This window comes from Rhopalosiphum padi, chromosome 3, assembly GCF_020882245.1.
Source record: "Rhopalosiphum padi isolate XX-2018 chromosome 3, ASM2088224v1, whole genome shotgun sequence".
Taxonomy (NCBI): domain Eukaryota; kingdom Metazoa; phylum Arthropoda; class Insecta; order Hemiptera; family Aphididae; genus Rhopalosiphum; species Rhopalosiphum padi.
The window spans coordinates 67225814-67240005 of NC_083599.1; the positions used below are offsets into that span (position 1 = coordinate 67225814).

A 14192-nucleotide genomic window follows, 5' to 3' on the forward strand; every position below is an offset into this window, starting at 1 on the left:
TGTGGTGTTATTTATTTCTCATCTAATGCGGTATACTTGACGATTGGATGTATGAAGGGCGACTTAGCATAGACCCCTAGGATGTTTTCAATTCTGAAAATAGTTTTTAATTTATTATAAAGTCAATTTTAGATCGATTTTTGAACATTTTTGATTTTATCCCTTATTATATCATGAAATATTTATCCCAATAGGCTTAATAGTATTAAAATTATTTACACTTGATCAAGTTCCTGCTTTAATTTTTCCATTTATTTTTAATTAAATTATTGGGTGAAAATTGGTAAGATACAATACATAAATATATAACTATAGTAATACATACCTACTTATAAGTAAGTATTACTATTTACTATTATTAATATAAATATGTAAAATCATATACTATCTTAGCTCTATAATCATAAAATAGTATATAGTATATACTATTATAATTATTATTGTATGTATTATTGTAGTTATAAATCGATACCACATCTTACCGATTTTCATTAAACCATTGAGTAAAAATTAAAGATTTTATGCACTTCTGACAGAAGTTTTTTTAAATGCTCTTAAAATTATTTTTAACATTGAAAAAATTTGTTTTATTATTATTAATTATTCTTATTATCTTATTATTTTTCTACTCCTATCTTCTTTTTACTCCCCCCCCCCCCAAATAGTAATAACATAACCAATAAAAATAAAATATAATAAAAATAGAAGTACGACCAAGCAAAATAAATAATATTTTATTTTATTCTTTTAGACTGAATTTTAACTAAATGTTTATTAAGTTGTATCCATTCTTATATAACAATGATATAAAAATATCAAAATGCACGAATAATATCAAAAAATATTCTAAAAAGTAATAAAGTCTTGAAAATGCATAAAAATGCAAAATAAAAGTTATATTTTTTAATTCCTTGATGTATGTAATGGTGCGTGAGCAATATTAATTAATTTTATAATTTCATTAGTTTTAAAAACAAAATAAGGATTAGCATCTAATTTACTTTAATTTTTAATTTTTATAACCCAAAATTAAAGAGCTGAATTGTGGATTAACTTGCATTAACTTTGCAGAAGGTCTATCATTATAATATGATCCTAATAATAAACCATATGCCAGTTTCATCTTTATTAAGACTTAAGTTTCTATTTTCATTATGTCTAATTACTACTTGTTCTAAAGGCTTATTAGCCTGTTTTAGTATACTCTTTAGTAATTTTATATAGTTTTCAAATGGGAATGTACTACAATTATCGAGCTGCCCATACTGTTTATAATCATCTACTAAATGAAATACTCTAAAGTCCATCCGCGCGTCATAAAATATGGCGCCGCGTACTTAAATGAGTTGACATATACGCCGTATACGTATGTATATGTAAGTATTTAATATTTTTTTGCGATCGATGATTTTAAATATTCTTATATTTAATATTTTGTTTATAAAGATATGATTAAAAAATAGAATAAAATAAATCAAATTTTTATAGGTAAGTACACGATAAATATTTACAGTTTTTAAAATTATATTTCTTCTTTTTTCCTCCTTAGTTATCTCTTTGTAACCACAATTTATATATACTCGATACAATGGTACTATTGTACGATATATTATATATATTATAATAAAACAATAATGCATTATATTATATTAAATAAATATTCAAACAAATATAAATATATATATTATATAATATATTTATAAAAATGTAGATATCCGAGCGCATAAAGCTATAATATAGCATTATAGATTTATAGCTTAATAATCATTATTATTGTTATCACATGTATTATATGGACGAGACTCGTGTGTTCGAAAATGATATGTTCAAATGAAAAGTGTTCGATAAAAAATATGTTGGGATAAATGTTTGTTGTAATAATATAACTCATTGTTAAAAAAACATAGTTATATAAATTATTTAAATTATTTAATTAGTAAAAAAATATTTGTATAAATGTATATATCGTCAAGTTTAAAGTTTAAATTGTATGCAATGCCTCTTAAAAACTTAATGTTATTTTGATAACTATTTTTAAATCTTAAAACAAGATTTTTAATTCTTCGTGTTGTTTTCGGGATATCTTCAGATATTATATTGATGTTATAATACATCACGTCTAACTGTCTTTCACTATAATTATTGGTCCAATAGTTGGAATATACGGCTATTAATATACCATATAGATATCTAAATATCTTTATAAATAACAAAAATAAAAACATGCTTTTTCGGACATATCATTTTCATAAACATCATATAGCTTATAAATACAGAAAACTTAATGAATTATTTGTGTGTACCTATGTATAATCTTACCATTCTTACCACTTAACTGAAGTATTGTTTCGATTGTCTTCGAAAATTCTAATTCATCAAAATTATCAGATAAATGACACCAACATTTTGTAAATAATTTTTCTATTTAATTTAGATTTTTTATTCAACTTAGACTTATTTATCTATAAACTAATTTTACAATTAAATTTTAAAATATATTGGCATATTTTCGGAATCGATCGAGGCTGACAAAAAAAAAACTTGTAGAATTCGCCAAAAAAAAAATATTGATTTGCAAACATTTTACCACCGCAATTACGGTAAAAATATCCTAGCTTATAATTACCGATCAGTTTAAAGTATACTAGGATAGATACAGCTCCAAGGTCAGAATTAAATTTCTTAAGATATCTTATAATAAGAGCAAAGTTTTGTTATGTACTAAAAAGAATCAAAATATGCCATATAATATAGGATAGGTTAAAATATAATAGTCAAAATCGTAAAAATATGCAAATAAATGTTTATACTGCATGTCTGCATAACGCGGACCCTTTGTACGATCAGGTAAAATTTTAGATTGCAGAACACAGACACTTGTACAATTATATACATAAAGTATATATTAATGTATATAGTTATATATACCTAAGTGTTAAGTGTATATAATATAAATTATTAAAATGTGTACAATAACTACAATATAAATATTTCAATATTTGTATTATCAAAAACGAGAAATAATGTTAAAACTTACATGATATGTAATATATGGAATTTAAAAATTCAAAATTTGTCATTTCTTTGTTTAGGTCTTGGTTGCATAAAGTTAATAACTTATTATTGTCATCAGAATTTGATTTTTGCTTCTTCTTGCCACATCCGGTCCAAAAACTCGGAGAATGTATAAGATACCAAATAATATTTAAACTTATAAACATTTTTAATAAAATTGTATATAATATATACATATGTATCTACTTTATGTATATAATAGTACAAAGTGTCCGCGTTCTGTAATGTACCTTTTTACCCGACCCGACCGTATAAAATGTCCGTGATTTGCACTTTTAATACTTGACCGTACAAATAGTGACCTAGAACTTTTAAAAAGATACTATTGGACTCAAATAGGCTATGATTCTTTTTGAACTTTTTTTGATGGGACGCAAATTGGGTTAGATGTTATATTATAATCTCGGACGTAAGTAGTGTGCACTGGTTGAGGCGTATTTGAAGCAACTATATATAATATTATAATATATATAGTGAATAGTAATAGTAATAGCTTGAATTGTTACTTTTATTTCATCAATTATCGAAATGCTATCATGTAATGTCATATTTTGAGTTTTTAGTTTCTTTATTGATATCATTAAAAATTAATGGATATAAAATTTAATTATTCACTGGCAAAGTGGCAACAGTATCATCTTCAATTATATCTAGAACTTTTTAATTTTTGATTTTTGTACTCGACAAAATATTATGTAAAACCTTTTTTTAAATTTTATATGCTAGTTATACAAATATAAAAAAAATAAAATGAATGTTTCAAATACCTATAAATAGCTTAAAATAAGCTAAATATTTTGAAAGTTATATAATGAATAGCAAATGTCTATTTGATGCAAATTTCAAGTTAGCTAGTATGGCGAAATTTTTAAACTACAAAAGTATAGTAAAAATTTAAACTTCAAACGACCATTTAAAATATTTAGAGTTATATTGTAAGAAAAACTTATATAGAAACTTGTATTACATTCTCAAACCTTAGATATATATATTAATTTTTTTTTTAATTAGTTGTAGTTTTAATTGAGTTAAAAACAAGTTACCTTTTTTTCTTATAAAATTAATAATCATATTTTTGTTAAAGCTTAACAAATAACATATACCATAAGTCTTGTAATTATTAAAAATAGACGTGAAATTAATTTCTATAGGTATTTACTACTTACATAATTTTAATAAATGATTAACGTACAAACCTTCCACATTTTCTAAAGCGATGTTAAGCCGCGATACATTTTACAATCAAAAAATAATAATAATAGTAATTTAGTAATATAGTAATCAAATATTTTATTCAAGAAATTGTACAAACGATAATTAGAACGAGTAAAAACTTAATATAGAAGATTATTTTTAAATTTTTGGTATTTTTGAACTGAGGGTACTAAATTACAGCGCGGGGATACTGAAGTACTCTCAAGCACCCTCCCCCCTACCATAGTTGCGTCTATGTAATCCAATTATTTGAATAAATATTAACAAACGTCTAGTTACCACTAAGGAACTAGGCACTATAGTACTTAGCCACTTTTATAATAGTACTATGTTATACTACTGGGATAGTAGTACCATTTATATAATATATTAATAACACTAAGTAGGAACTTAATACTTAATACTATCAAGTTTTTTTTTTTTACTAGGACCCCCTTAGACACCGGATATTGATATATACCGTCAATACTTGTACTTATAATAATACTTTTAAACTTTTTATATAATACCTTTGAAATACATATTATTTTTGTAGGTCCTCCTACAAAAATGTTAAAAATCGGTAGGCATTAACCATTGGTAATAACCATATATATATATATATGTAAATGTGTATAAATATTAAATTTCCACAACCAAAAATATATCATCATACATAAAACGAAAAATTCAAAACTTTCAAATTTTTTATTGTTCCTTTAAGTTGATCGTAGACACAAAAAACTCATTGTAAACCAGTAAATTTATTACTTGCTCAAAATTAGTATGAAGATTTATATTTTGTGCCACAAAAATTAACATTGTAAAATATTTCCAAAATTACTAAGTCAATAAAAATTCTAATTTATTATGATATTACCACTTTGTACACCTTATAATTGTTCGGAATTTGTTCCCACTAGGGCCTACCATGCAATAAACTTACTTCGTTGCGGCACTATATGTATACAAGCATGCTGGCTAATATATGTTCATTGCACACATATCATTGTAATAAGTAAACTTATAAATATAATAAAATATAACGGCCAGATTGTCACCCCTAAACCCTAACACAAATCTTTAACACTGACAAAAAGGACAAATCCTATTGTACGGTCACGTATGTAATGGCATAAGATGTCTGGCTTTCTTACTTGCCGCCAGTGAGAATGGGTGGCTGGAAAAGGGGTTTGACGCCGAATTGCCGAAGATATAGTTGTAGTTCTTGGAAACGTAAAAGCCTTTGATAAAGCCGCCTGCCAGTCTATCTTCGGTATGTCCGTGTCGTTCTTTTTGACAATGCGAAATGCGAATGCATTTCCCAACATAATATTGTTACTATTGTATAGTACCTAACAATAATTATTTGTTATCTGAAAACTGAGACCCGCATACTATAATAACTCGGTTTCTTTAAACGAGTATAGCATAATAGTATAGTAATCAGTGAATTTTTATTTGGTTTACATTTACTTATATTGTAATGATATGTGTACTTGTACTTCGAGCATATCATTAAAATAGTGTAAACTTTTCAATAGTGCTCATCACTAAACTACTAAAGGTATTACGAAAATGGACATATTTAGTGGTGACTTAGAGATATATACTTCATATAAACTGAATTGTAAACCGTAAACCGTATATAAATTTCATATATACTTATATGAAGTTTAAATTTTGAAAATAATATTCATAAAAATCGTGAAAATTTGCACCGTTTTGTAGTTAAAATATGTAAAATATGCGATTTTTATAACTAAAGTTTGAAAATGTAATACAAAGTTTTTCATAAGATACTGAAAATACTAAACACTACTGAATTGTTTTTCGAATACAATAATATATCATTAAATTATTTGAATTCATAAAATTCAAGACATACAACACGGTGACCCACTCGACACCAATCGTACACCAAATCTAAAAAAAAGTCCCTAAAAACTTCATCGGAAAAAAATCCCGTCATAGGAAAAAAAGCCTTGTACCAACTAAATATATTACACTTTTTTATTATAGTGTACATTTACATACACTTTTATATTATGAATTATAATAATACTTAATAAAACAATACATTTAACATTGTTTTACATCAATTATTAAATTATTTTATTTTAATATTATATAACATATTATGCACCTAATTTATTATACTAGCCAGTACTAATAGGTAAATATAATACATTAATGCCCCTAGCCATAGATATAACCAATTGTCAAATTAAATATAATGAAAATAATAAAATGAAACACAATACACAATATTATAATAATATGAAATAATAATATATAATTATATCACGGACGACGCTACCAGTCGTCAAAAACGACAAAAACGCATATATATGACTGCAGTTCAAATGTACACGCATGTACAATGACACGATTACCATTTATAAGACTTCGTTTATTGTTTATTATAATATAGATGATAATATATTATTATATTATTAATGTGTTTAAAATAATAAAAATGTTTAAAGATGATAATCGACATTAACAATAGCGATTACTGGCGATTAGCAACCGACAATGACGAGCGTGTACAGTTAATTTAAAAAATAAACACTAATATTTTACTGTATGGACAACGCTGCTGGGTCGTCCCGACACTGCTCGTGTGTCCATGCGTACCCACCCATATACTCCTGGTATCTGAGGGAAACAAATTTAATGTTTGCATACGACAGATATTTATAAAAAATAAAATATTATATTATATTATATAATAATTTATAAAAATTGTCTTAATAAAAATATAGAATTAAAAAAATTAATTAATTTTCTTCTTTTAATTAATTTTAGTAGGGCGTGCGATCGTCCTGTCGTCCAAGCCACGAGCCGCCACATACAATAAACTTATATTTCAATAATTACGTAATTAATTAATTTTTATTTATTTTATTAATAAGGTAACAATAAAAATAAAAGTGTTACGTAATTATTGAAATATAAATTTATTGTTTAAAAATTACAATTATAAAATTTACACTATTATAATTAAAAAAGTATTATGTAGGTACTTAGCAACGTTCGGAACGTTCATTAAAAATTAAATGCGTTCATTAGGTTGTTCATTTGGTATGTTAATTTTTTTTTTATGAATCGTTTACCTACAGTCAATATAAAACCCCATAAACATATACGACTTGACTTAAACATACACTATACACAATTAGACTTAAGAGCTTATACATTTTATAAAGTATAAGCTTACTATAGACTATAGTCTATAGCCCATACGACATATTCATTTTTATTATAATTAGCCGATTAGGTTTACAAATTTATAACAAATTCACTATGGAAATCATAATAGTATTATTGCTATATATCGAACGTGGAACTTACGTAGGTATAATTTCTATAATTTTTCATCAAATAAAATAAAATATAATAGGAATTATTATAGAAAAATATTATTAGATAAAATAAAATAATCAATTTATTTATTAAATGGTAAATAAATTGAACGTCTTAAAAATCGTTCAAATTCATTAAAAATATAAACGTCATTCACGTCGACATTCGAATTTTAAAAAAACGAGTGACGTTCGCGTATCATTCACGCGTGAACGTGAACGTGTGAATGTAGCTTCATAAACGACGTTCTTTCCAAACACTGACATTTAGTTGGTACGAGGCCTTTTCCTACAACCGAGGCTTGTCCATCAACATTTTGATGATTTCTAAACAAATACAGTGTTTATTTATTATTACTTACATTGCATGTTTTAGTTAGTTTCATCGTATTGTAAGACAGTTAAAATATAAATCGTATTAACATGAATGTTTATATTAAATTTAATATTATAAATTGTGAACTCGTGGGCCTCACACGAACCTGTTCAGTGGAGCCCATTAACTTTTTGAAGAAAAAAACAACAATAATAATATTATTTATTAATTAAGACTTAAGAGGAAGTAGTACCCGCGTGTGTTGTCTCCGTCTTACACACGTGCGACATAACAAATTTTCGTTCACCAGTTTCAATATTGTGCTGTTAGTTTTGATATTAGAGTGAACTGACCTATTATACAATTTAAAGGTAAGTGTTGAGGCGCAATAATTATATTCAGTGGAGGATTAAGCTATTTGCCGCCTACAAGCAAGACATTTGCCACCGTCTCAAGTTTTAATATTATATTATAGGTAAATATATTTTATTTAAGTGTACCAAATTTGCCGCTCCAATCACCTGATTACTTTGCCTGTAGGGTAACCCGACGCTGATTATATTACATTATATTAATATTATATTATAACTGCCACCGACCGGCTTACACGCACACAAACACTATCTTGTATCATATTATTGTTTTTATTTTTGTATTTAATTGTGTCAGCACTCAGCTGTGAGTTATATAATATGCAAAAATAGGTATCGGCGTGTTATTTTCCGCCGTATCGGCTCGTCGGTGCGCACATTTTAGCACGGCCGCCGCAATTCCGTTTTTATTAATTAGTCTCTACTGTACGTTGTCGCGGAAGCACTGACGTTCGCAAAAATATTAAGTATTAAAAATCGGGTACGTTGTGCCGTTTTTTTCTGTTTTGCTATAGTTACAAGGCGCGAATCGTCCTTTTTTTATTATAAATCGTATTATTGCTAAGCGCAAATCGCCGTATTTTATTATTATATTTTATATAGGCGTTAGTCACCACCTTTTTAGTTTTTAATATTATATTTATAGACGCTGATCGCCACCTTTTTTTACTTATGCGTAGTCGCGAATCGTCTAACTTACTATATTATATTATTTATTGTGTGTGTGAAATTATTTATATAGGCTAGATTAGGTAGCAGCTGGCCAGCCGGGCAACGACAATAAATTGTGAGTTTTATTATTATTTACAATTAATTTATTATACAATACTATTTGGCGTTTAGCTATATAATATTATTATTTATCAGTGTTGTGCCAGACCGGCATCTTATTATTATTATTTATTACATTCTTATACAGTTTTTATTTGCTGGGCCAAAAGGGCCGTAAATTTATTATCAATTATTGTCATATTATACTATATTCCTTTTACCAAATTTCTACTGCGTTACCATTTATTTTGAGTTACCTGTGTTCTAAAGTTTTAAGTTTACACACCCACAAATATACACACATTCACACACCACCTACATACTAGCACTCACAGGTTTTACTCGGCGACCCTGTCTACCTCCTGTTGAGTGCTATTTACATATTATATACACACAATTTATACAGGTCGGTCGGTGTGTGTGACGCGTGAAATATTTTGGTGACCGCCCCGGTGCGCGTAGTGCAAGGTCATACGCTCACGGCCCGCACAGTAAGATTATTATCCAGAGCCCCACGTAGCCTTTTATTGATATTTTTATTTTTAAGTAAGTTATGATCATTTTAAAATGTACAGTTTCAAAAAGATCATAACTTACTTAAAAATAATAATACCAATAAAAGGCTACGTGGGGCCCTAGATAATAATCTAACTTTTAAATTTTATAATAGGTCAGTTCACTCTAATATTAAAACTTACAGCACAATATTGAAACTGGCGAATGAAAATTTGCTATGTCTCACGTGTGTAAGACGGAGACAACATATGCGGGTTCTACGTCCTCTTAATACATACCTACAAAATATAATACCTAATACATCTATTTTATATTTTGTAAAATAATTTTCAAGGACTATTGTCCTTGGTAAATACTAAGCATATATAATAATTAAGAATAATTTACTCTTTCGAACATTCATTTAGATACCTACCTATATTACAATTTAAAAAAAAATCACATAAGTATACCAGAAAAGAAAAAAAAATATCCCAGATAGCATTTTTCTAATGATAATATCCAATTAATATCATATCTTCATTACAAAAATAATAATATCAAAAAAATATTAATAAAATTTCAAATAATTATTTTGAAAGATAATATTATAAAAATATTAATAATATAACATCATAAACAAGATGATAAATTGATAATCTGAATTAATTATCATTATGTTGTTAAAAACGAATTGTTTAAAATATATTTTGAATATTATAATATTATGACATTATAACAGCAATAATAATATTATAGTCTGTAAATATGTTTAATATAGTATCAAAACCGAAATATCTAAATTATATTTTGAAATTATTAATATTATAATATCATAATTGAAATAATAAACTAGAATTCTAAAAATATGATTATTTTGCTATCAAAAACTTAATGTCTAAATCTCATTTTGAATTTATTAATATTATGGTATAATAATTGAAATAATAAAATATTATTCTGAACATATGATTTTTATGTTATTATAAAACTAAACTAATTATAAAATATGATTTTTAATTGTACCTGAAATCTGAATTATATATAAATAATATAATATACATTATATATTATGTATATATACATATATGTGTGTGTGTGTGTGTGCTCGTATTGAATTGTAAATTATTGAGAAAACAAAAACTGTTTTATATCTTTTAAATCGTAATAATTTCCCACTGTGTTTTAGTCATTATGTAAAGTATATAATTGTCCATATTGCAGTCATTGAAATAGGGCATTGTGTATACATTGACAGGGACTCGAGGCATTACACACATACACAGTCGTAATCGTAATACATATAACAATATAGCTACAGCCTACAATAACTATTTTTGAACACCCAAAACCACCAGTCTGGGCTATATTGACTATATTGTATAATATTATACGTCTTTTAATAAAATATAATAGCGTATTTATTATAGCAATAATTTACTATTTAGTTGTGATCGACGAATGTTTTCGCTGATGACCTTGGGAATATAATATGTACTTATAGTTTGTTTTCGTATAAGGGCCATTTGAGCCGTTCTCGCGCGACCACGGACTACGATAGAATTGACTGGAAACAGTGGAAACGATAATTCTATCTTCGTCCGTTCTTGCGGTTCTGAGCGCGACGAACGATCATTATCAGTAGTGCAGTGTGTTTATTATTCACTTTTCTATTTTTAGTTAAGGATTTTAAATTTTGTTGGAAAATTGAACGGAGCGTGGCGGTTGCGATAAACAAACCGGTATCGGCGGTACGTATATTATTTATATCATTATTTTTATGATTCGACATTTCAACATAACCTACCATTATTATATTATCTAGTGTGACTGTAAGTTTTGTTTTATTGTCTCCAGCTTGAGTGACGATTATTTTACCGTATAATACTTAGTATTACTTACTATAGTGTTGTCTATGATCTTGCTACAGACGATTTATAACATTTCGTTTCTCGTGTGCACTGTTGGCACTTTGGCAGTATTAATTGGCACTTATTGCGGTGTCTATGTGTACATATTTTCGAAAAACCCGAAGTTTATAAATTGTAAGTATCCGCTTTACATTTTACTACCCACGTGTTTGTAATGTACGGTATTATAGGTACCAGTTATATTTATTCAATTTTTACGTTAACAATTTGGCATAGGCACCTTTTTCATTAAATGTTTTTCTTAAATATATTATAAATGATTAAAAATAATAAAGGTATAATTCTAGTTTATGGCCCAAGCTCGTTTTTAAAAGTTATTATTGTTAATATCTAATGTTTATCAAGTTACTGACTACCATATGTAAAATATTGGCATCCTCTTTAAACATGCTAGATACCTATTATACTGTAATATTGTTTTAAAATAACTAAATAGTTCCAATTGGCAATTACTAATATCATTTAGGTGTTATCTTTAATTTTGGCTTATTTATTTTAAGAATAAATTATGTACTCTTGTATAATACCCACTATTAAACACCTACCTAACTGATATTTGATTAGACTTTTTTTTATTATTATTTACACCTAATGAATAATTATAAAAATATCTATAATAAAAACATAAATTAATAATTCTGTAACAACTGTTCCCTATGCATATTTAGAATTTTTAAAACAATAAATAAACATTAAATAGTTTTGATTCTAAAATACTTTTTTCAGTTTGCGGCTCTTATATTATTTAAACATGCCATTTCATCAAAAAAATTTTAATCTGAGTGTTCGATCCAAAAGAAGGCGGGTAGCAGAAGAATTAAAAAATAGTGTTCCAATAAATTTGGTTGACCCTGTTTTGTCAACATCTAGTACATCGGATAATGTCACTACCACTTCACATTTAAATTCTAATTCAGACAATATATTATTTTTACTATCCAACCAACCAACCCAAAATTCCAGTAATCAATTAAATGCAAGTCATATAATTATTCATCATGATTTAAATGATAGTCAAATCATACCAAATAACTTAAGCATGTATCATTCTGAAAAACATAATAAATCTCATTTAATTGATGAAAATATAAATTTTGAACCATCAGACCTGCCATCTGATGATATTAAATGTTTAATTAAAAAATGGGCCATAGAATTTAATATACCTCAAATTGCCTTAAATATGTTATTGAAGATTTTAAAACGACATAAATGTTTTATTGATTCTTTACCTCTTGACTCCAGAACTTTGATGCAAAATAATAATAAACATTTGGGTATTTCTAAATTAAAAACTATAGAACCAGGTTCTTACTACCATTTTGGTATTGAAAATGGTATAAAATTAAATATGGTTGATAATGTTAGAAATGCATCTGTTATTGAAATTGCTGTAGGGATTGATGGTTTACCGTTATACAAATCGAGTTCTGACCAATTTTGGCCAATTCTTGCCTACATTCGTCCAAATGGTCGTGTCTTTCCGGTAGGAATTTATCATGGGAAAGATAAACCGTCAGATAGCAACAAATTTATCTTAGATTTTGTTGAAGAAGCTAAATTATTAATGCAAAATGGTGTTAAAATAAACGGAAAAATGTATGATTTCCGTGTTAGTGTATTATGTTGCGACGCCCCCGCAAAATCGTATGTTTTAAGGACTAAAGGTCATTCTGGTTTTTCTTCATGCTCCAGGTGTGAACACGAAGGAGAATACATTCAAAATAGAGTTTGTTTTCCATACTTAAAACCAGAAAGATGTCCCCCCAAACGTACTCATCAAAATTATATAATACGGTTAAATGAGGATCATCATATTAAAAATAATTCAATAATTGCTACATTGCCTAATTTTGATGTTGTTTATGGGTTTTCTATGGACTATCTCCATTTAGTTTGTCTAGGTACAGTCCGTAAACTAATTAATTTATGGATCAAAGGCCCAATTAAAGTGCGTTATCCTTCATGGAAGATAAATGAAATGTCGATTTTAATGAACAATTTAAAAATTAATATCCCTTGTGAAATTGCCCGTAAAACTAGAGGTTTTGATCAAGTTAATAGGTGGAAGGCCACAGAATTCCGTACTTTTTTGTTGTATGTAGGTGCTATAGTTACAAAACCAGTTATATCTGATTCTCATTGGAAACATTTTCTCAATTTAAGTATATCTATGATCATATTACTAAGCCCAGATTTCAGTGAATATATAAATTATGCTCGTAAATTATTAGAATCTTTTGTTGAAAACTTTCAAATCTTATATGGTAGTTATTTAATTTCACATAATATACATGGCTTAACACATATATGTGATGATTACATTAATTTTGGTCAACTAGATCAATGTTCAACCTTTCCATTTGAAAACTATATGGGTACTTTGAAAAGAATGTTGAGAAAACCAGATAAGCCACTGGAACAAATTATTAATAGATATAATGAAATGGCTTCAATCCCTTATAATACAGAGAAAAAAGATTTTTATTTTTCCGGGCCCCATAATAAAGGTCCATTATTGGATAGTGCAACTACTATAAATTCACAATTCACCACTTATAAATGCGATAGGTTTACACTTAAAACGCATATTGAAGCAGATTCTTATGTTTTAACCAAATATAACAATATAGTTAAAGTTTTTAACATTATTCAAGTTGGAAATGAAAAT

General features: G+C 26.9%; 1 protein-coding gene across 4 annotated transcripts in view; it reads left to right on the forward strand.

The window, feature by feature from the left end:
- LOC132924644 (homeobox-like protein HDP1) overlaps positions 1-14192 on the forward strand; it is a 190049-nt gene that overhangs the window by 171728 nt on the left and 4129 nt on the right. The window contains exons 2-3 of one of the 4 annotated variants that reach the window (XM_060989069.1): positions 11271-11341; positions 11448-11635. The exons of 1 other annotated variant lie outside the window; for it this stretch is intronic. The gene's annotated coding sequence lies outside the window, so the exon portion shown is untranslated. Of the gene's footprint in view, positions 1-10675; positions 11636-14192 lie in introns of those variants that run through there. 2 more of the 4 variants (XM_060989068.1, XM_060989071.1) reach the window with 2 other exon arrangements.